Source organism: Zingiber officinale, chromosome 5A, assembly GCF_018446385.1.
Source record: "Zingiber officinale cultivar Zhangliang chromosome 5A, Zo_v1.1, whole genome shotgun sequence".
Classification (NCBI taxonomy): domain Eukaryota; kingdom Viridiplantae; phylum Streptophyta; class Magnoliopsida; order Zingiberales; family Zingiberaceae; genus Zingiber; species Zingiber officinale.
The window spans coordinates 60,444,448-60,451,683 of record NC_055994.1 but is presented as its reverse complement, the minus strand read 5'-3'; the positions used below and the strand labels follow the sequence as shown (position 1 = coordinate 60,451,683).

The 7,236-nt window shown below is 37.1% G+C and overlaps 1 non-coding gene across 1 annotated transcript; it reads right to left on the bottom strand.

Moving 5' to 3' along the window:
• Positions 1–4,055: 4,055 nt before the first annotated feature.
• On the bottom strand, positions 4,056–4,161 carry LOC121983524. The gene has a single exon (XR_006112569.1). It is a non-coding gene; the product is annotated as a small nucleolar RNA R71 (small nucleolar RNA).
• Positions 4,162–7,236: the final 3,075 nt, after the last annotated feature.

The window sequence follows — 7,236 nt, the reverse complement described above, 5'->3', positions numbered from 1 at the left end:
TGCCATGCGAGCCGACCGAGATGCTTATAAGAAGCATCAAGATGATACATTAGATGTGTCATGCCTCATGCTCGCAACCATGAACTCTGAGCTTCAGAAGCAACACGAGTTGATGACTGCTTATGATATGGTTGAACATCTTCGTCAACTATATCAAGGACAAGCAAGGCACGAGAGATTCGAGATCTCTAAGACACTGTTTTAGTGCAAGATGCAAGATGGGACTCCCGTAGGTCCATATGTACTCAAGATGATTGGGTACATAAAGAACCTACAGAGGTTAGGATTCCCACTTGGCCAAGAACTGGCCACTGACTTGATCTTGCAATCCTTGCCAGAAAGTTATAGTCAATTTGTCATAAATTACAACATGAACGAAATTGATAAGTCACTTCCTGAGCTACTAAGCATGTTGCGAACTGCTGAGCTCAACCTTAAGAAGGTAAAGCCCAACCCCATTTTGATGGTGCAAAAGCATAAAGGCAAGGGCAAGCCTAAAAGTAAGGGAAAGTTCCATGCCAAGGGCAAAGGCAAGGTAATGAAATATAAAGGAGGGGTTGCCAAGGATGCTACCTGCTTCCACTACGGTCAGACCGGGCACTGGAAGAGGAACTGCAATGGATACCTGGAAGATCTTAAGAGGAAGAGAAATGAGATTTCTACTTCAGGTATATATGTTAGAGAAGTCAATGTCTTTATTTCTTCATCGTGGGTATTAGATACTGGATGTGCTTCTCACATTTGTATTAGTGTATAGGCGTTGAGAAATAGCAAGGCATTGATGAAGGGCGAGGTGGACCTACGAGTAGGCAATGAAGCATGGGTTGCTGCTGTTGTTGTAGGAACTTACTTTCTATTTTTGCCCTCTAGGCTTGTACTAGAATTAGGTGAATGTTGATATGTGCCTACTCTCACAAAGAACATCATTTCAGTTTCTTGTTTAGACAAGAAAGGATTTTTATTTATAATAAAGAACAAATGTTGTTCCATTTATTTGAAAGATATGTTCTATTGTAGTGCACCTCTGATGAACGGATTCTACATTCTAGATTTAGAGAACCCCATCTATAACATAAGTACCAAAAGGTTCAAGTCAAATGAAATGAACCGAACCTATCTCTGGCATTGTCGCTTAGGTCATATAAATGAGAATCGCTTATCCCAGCTCCATAAAGATGGTTTGCTGGACTCATTTGATTTTAAATCATATGAGACATGCGAGTCATGCCTACTGGGCAAGATGACCAAGACTCCCTTTAGTGGACACAACGAAAGAGCAACTGACTTGTTAGGACTTATACATAGTGATGTATGTGGCCCTTTCAATGTCACTGCCAGAGGTGGTTATACGTACTTCATTACATTTACTGATGACTTCAGTAGATATGGTTATTCATGTGTGTAGATTGTATACACTTGTTAGCATGTTTTGACGCACATTCACATAATTTGTACATGCATTGTCTACGTATTTTTATACTTCCAGTTTTCCTTTTAGCATATTTAATTTTTTTTGTTTGGAGATCTGCTTTTGTGCATTTTTTGTACACAGGAGTCGAATTTGGTGAAGATTTCATATTCAAGGACGAATTTGCAAGAAAAGCAAAGGAGGAAGGTATCATTCCTGAACCTCACATGGCCCTGCCATGGGGGGTTGCCCTGGCCGTGTAGAGATTTCTTGCCATGTGGCTGAAATAGAGAAGGAAGTTGCCATGACCGTTTGAACTACACACGGTCATGTCAAGATATGGAGCCAGCAAAAGCAGGTCGTGTGCAGTACACGGTCATACTAGCATTCCAGTGTTGAAGACTTACATGGTCGTGTAGATCTACAAGGCCGTGTGAGGTTTCAAGAGACCATGAAGGGCTTGGCCGTGTACACTACACGACCGTGTGAGATCTCCAGTGCCAGAGAATACCCAGGCCGTGTAGATCTACATGGCCATGCGAAGGTAGCAGATGCAGGGTGTGCCACGACCGTGTCTCACACACGGCCGTGTGAGTTGTGCAGAGAGGGAAGTGAGGTAGGTCGTGTGAACCTCACACGGCCGTGCCTCGGGGTCGTGTGACGCCCAAACCTCACCTCTATATATGCCTTCCTCCTTGATTTGAAAGGGGATCTTCTCCCCTTTGTGAGAAAGGAAGATTTGGGTGATTTTCCCCCGTCTTGGAGAGATTTTCCGGTGATTCTAGGGACGATCTTCACCGATTCGACTCCAAGATCGAAAGATTGGATCCGAAGACTATTCTTCTCCATAGATAAGTTTTCTTTCTCTCTTTTCTTGTATTTGAGGGATTAGAAATGCTTGTAATATTTGTTTCTTTCGGATTCTTTCTTCGATTTATGGAGTAGATCTCTTGTTCTAGGATGGAGGGAGTATTTGTAAGGAAATCTTGATGTAAAACTCTAGTGGATATGCTAATTTCCTATTTCTATGATTTTGCCCTGTTTTGTATCCATTCTTTCTTGTGTGGATTGTTGTGATTAGGGCTTAATTACCATGCTTGATTGAATGTTTGAATATCTTATGGATCTTGTATTGATTGCTCCTCATTTGATTTTTCGAGGGATCTTCGTGACAGGAACATGCCCGTGTAAGGACGCTTGAGGGGTAATCTTGAAAGGGAAATTAGGTATTACAAGAAGGTAGGATAGATAGATTGAATTAATCTTTATATCTTGATGAGTTGATGAGTGATGGATTCCTATGTTGATTTTCCGAGGGACACACGTGACAGGCAAGCCCGTGTAAGGACAACATAGATTCATTCCTAATTGATCAATCTAGGTATGGATTTCAGTCCTAGGTCAATTCTCTATTGCAAGAGAGAACCGACAACCTTCTACTACTGATGGACAATTGAGAAAAAGGATTTGGTAGATCATTTACATTGAAGAACCTTACAAAGAATCCAAAACTTCTAGAATATCCCTTATAATTGCCCTATTCCTTTTTTCCTATTCTTTTATCTCTTTGTTACTTTTCATAGTTACACTTAGACTTTGTCAATCTATTTATTTGTTGTCTAGCTAATTCGCTTTGAGACATTCTTAGTGCTTATTCCAGTCCCTATGGATACGATAATCTTTTATATTACTTGTGATATTTCCGTACACTTGCGGAGGTCAACAAGTTTTTGGCGTCGTTGCCGGGGAATTACGCTATAACATTAGGGATTTTCAATTGAGTTAGACTAGACATAACTTTTCTTTTCATTCACATAATTGTAACTAATCTTTAGAATTCTTATTTCATAACTTTTTCTTGTATTCTTTTCTACTTCTTGCTTGTTGCAATTCTAATTCTAATTCTAACTTTGCATTCTTGATTTCTAGCATTCTAGTCTAGCTTTTCTCTATTTTTCCTTTCGATTTAAATTTTTCTCTACTTTTCTTTTGAACAAATATATCTTTCAATCTTGTTTTTGTATATGTGAAGATCAAAACTTCATAAAGGCATCAAGAATAACAAGAACTTGTAAACACATTAGTTGATTAGTAATGAATTATTATAGACATTTTTCTTTTTTCCTTTTGTCTTTTCTTTCTTGTTTTCATTATGCATTTTCTTTCTTACAATTTAAATTCTGCATTTTCTTTCTTGCTTTTCATATTGCATTTTATTTCTTGTCTTTGATTCTTCATTTTATAATTTTTTCTTGAATATCCATGAGCACTAACATGTCAACCAGGCCCATGAGAAATTTTTCTACACCCCTTTCAGCAAGATTTTTACTTCCCATTATGCAACCTCAAATTGAAGCAGAAAGTTTCTAACTAGACTCAGAGTTAATTTTCATGATACAAGGTCACAAATTTAGAGGAGAAGTATCAGAAAGTCCTTATCTGCATCTTGAAACATTTTTAGAGATTTGTGATATGGTGAAATGTGAAGGCGTGTCAGCAGATGCAATTCGATTGATGGCATTTCCTTTCAGTATTAAGGATAAAGCAAGGACTTGGTTATATTCTCTCCATCCTCAAAGCATCACAAGTTGGGAACAATTGGAGAAGTAATTTCTAAATCATTTTTTCCCTCCAAGCAGAACAGTGTATATGAGGAATTGCATAACAAATTTTGCTCAAGCATACGGAGAATCATTATTTGAAGCATAGGATAGATTCAAGAGTCTTCAAAGATAGTACCCTCATCATGAGTTTGAAAAATGGTTAATTCTGCACATATTCTATGGGGGAATTTCTTTCTCAGACAAGAATTTATTGGATTCATCAGCTGGAGGTTCTTTTATGGATAAAAGTGTAGATGAAGTATATGTGTTAATTGATCAAGTGACATTGAACCTCCAAGAATGGTCAAATATAAGTTGAATGAAATCTCCCTCAAACATTCAAGGAGTGCAAGTCATAAATGTTATAGAGCCTGTCAAACAAATTGTAACTCAACCATCTATCAGTTTTGAAAATCACAAGTCACAGAACGGGGAGTTCAAACATTTAGGGGCAAAGATTGAAAATATTGTTTCAAATTGGTTTAAAGAAGACCCCCCTCCTTCGCAGACAAGATCTAGTGAAAAGTGTGATGATGTTGGGTTGAGAATTGAAAAAAATCATGAAGAACTTCTGAAGAAGGACATGTTTAGAATTGAGGAGAAGAACAATAAAAGACCACATGAACTCAGTTCCATTATTCCAGGAGGTTCCCAAATGCCACAAGTACCTTTCCCTCAACGATTGATCATACCAACACTATATAAGAAAGTTGAATCTCCTCCACAAGCTACAAGAGAATATGGGAAATTAGAAGTACCTTTCCCAAGACCTTCACTAAGGGTTCCTTTTCCACAAAGGTTAGTGGGGGTCAATGAGAACTATGACTTTAAAAAATTCTGTGACACTGGTAAGGTTGAGTGCAGATTTTTGAATTTGTATAAAGATGAAGACTCTTCATATGAGGATTGTGAAGATAATGCAGTGGTAAATAAGTTTTCTGATCTACCTCCAAATTTTGTAGGGTGTTATGGTGACATTGAACTTTCAGATGATAAATGTGATGTGGTAGATCAACTTAAAACTGCAAGTGAAGTTATTGATCCTCTTGTTATTGATTCTCCTATTGAGGACATAGATTTTGGTTTGTTTTTTGATGTTTGTGTTGATGATGTTGATATGGAACAATGTGTAGGGTGCTGTGTTATGGAAGTAGCATCTCAAGAATCACCTCCTTTGTCCACACAATCCTTAGATGTTGTAAGAGTTGCAAGGATTGAGCTTGTTGTGGACCAATGTGTAGGGACTCATGCAGATATGGTTGAGTCTCAAGAATCACCATCTTTAATATCGCCAACACCTGAGCCAGAACCATCATTTGATTCAGAGGAAATCACATCCACATGTTTAGAAATATCAGGTATTTCTCAGCAAAGCAAGGTTAGTACTTCTTGTGATCTTTTGGAAAATTTTATAGAGGTACCTATCATTGAATTTGTTGGATGTGATTCAGTTTTTATTTCTTATTCTGCTTATCTTAATATGGTTTTGGGAGATTTGTACTTTCTTTGTATGTGCAGATTTCACTTGGGCTAATGATTGGAAGCTCAATCTGAACCATCTTCGACCACCTAAAAAAACTTTTAAGAAGACGAAGATGGAGAGAGTTATACTCTACTTTGTAGCTCCATTGATGAAAGCTCTCTCCATAACAAGAACCCCTGGTAGGAGGGTTCTAAAATATCTTACCCCTCCAAGAGCGAGATTTAGATGAATCTAATGAGGTGGTCGAGCTAATGATCTTAAACAAGCTCTTCTTGGGAGGCAACCCAAGTTCATTTTCCTTATTTTCTTTTATGTCTTTAGTTCTGAGTTTATAATAAACATGTATCCTCTACTTTTTTCTTGTCTATCTTATTGTTGTAAATTCAAAGTTGTGGAGGAATGTGAGTATTGGATGGAGGAGTATCTTTAAAAACATGAATGTCAACCATTTGGAGCTTATGACTTGGTTACTTCTCTTAAAATCTCCTCCACATTGTTTTTAGTTTTCATTGGGACAATGAAAAGTTTAAGTCTGAGGGATGCATTAGATGCATTTGAATTGCTTTGTTTTTTTTTTTTTGTTTTTTTTTGTTTTTTCTTATGTCTTGCATTTTGTTTTGATATCTCGTGGCATACATCTTGAGAACATCAAAACTTCACTTATATGCTTTCTTATTTTCAAGATTAAATGTTATCACGCTCATTATCTAGATTCATGATATTCAAATGATGTTAGTAGTATGCCTAGTGAACCTCTTTTCTCTATCTTGAGTAGCATGATGTAAGCTAAGTATCTTATGGAGATGAGTTTTAGTCTTGGCTTGACCTTAAGGATCTTATTTTCACTACACTTTGACTTGATGCTTGAATGGTTGATATCATTGAAATAGCCATGATTCATCTTGTTTGTTTAGTACTTGGTTTCCATGGTGATTTCTCAAACTTCATTTTAGTTACTGGATGAGGCTCAAATCATGTAAGCTCATTTGGAAAAATCAAAATATCCCAACATTTGTGCTAAAAGTACACTTGTGAAATAAGATTTGCACAATACAAATACTTATGAAAAAAAATGTTGAAAAAAAGCAAAGGAAAAAAGTGAATAAGGGATATAAAAAATAGTTATCGTGAGTGGAATCTAGCAAGTCACCCCTTTGAGACCGAGTTGGGTTACTGGGGAAATGACTGTTAGCTTCTCTTGAGATTGAGCACGCCTTTGAAGCCTTGGGTTGATTGAGAAATATGAACCAAGTGTGTGGCAAGTAAGTGTCTATCACTGGTTACTTGTCTATCACCGGAAACATTAGGAATTCAAACTTGATGACGACTTGACTAGGACATAGATTGAAACTTGAAGAGTTTTGAGTTGTTTTCGCACTGTGCACAGGGTACTTATGCTTGAGTCATACTTAACTTGTTTTCATGATCATGCTTACTAATGAAACCCTTTGATAGAGTTAGGAGAATGCATTAGGGATATGAGAACATTGTAGTGCATATGAATTTAGATTGCAGCATTTTGCTTGAGGACAAGCAAAGGTTTAAGACTGGGGGTATGATGTGCGTAGATTGTATACACTTGTTAGCATGTTTTGACGCACATTCACATACTTTGTACATGCTTTGTCTACGTATTTTTGTACTTCTAGCTTTCCTTTTAGCATATTTACTCTTTTTTGTTCGGAGATCTGTTTTTGTGCATTTTTTGTACATAGGAGTCGAATTTGGTAAAGATTTCATAT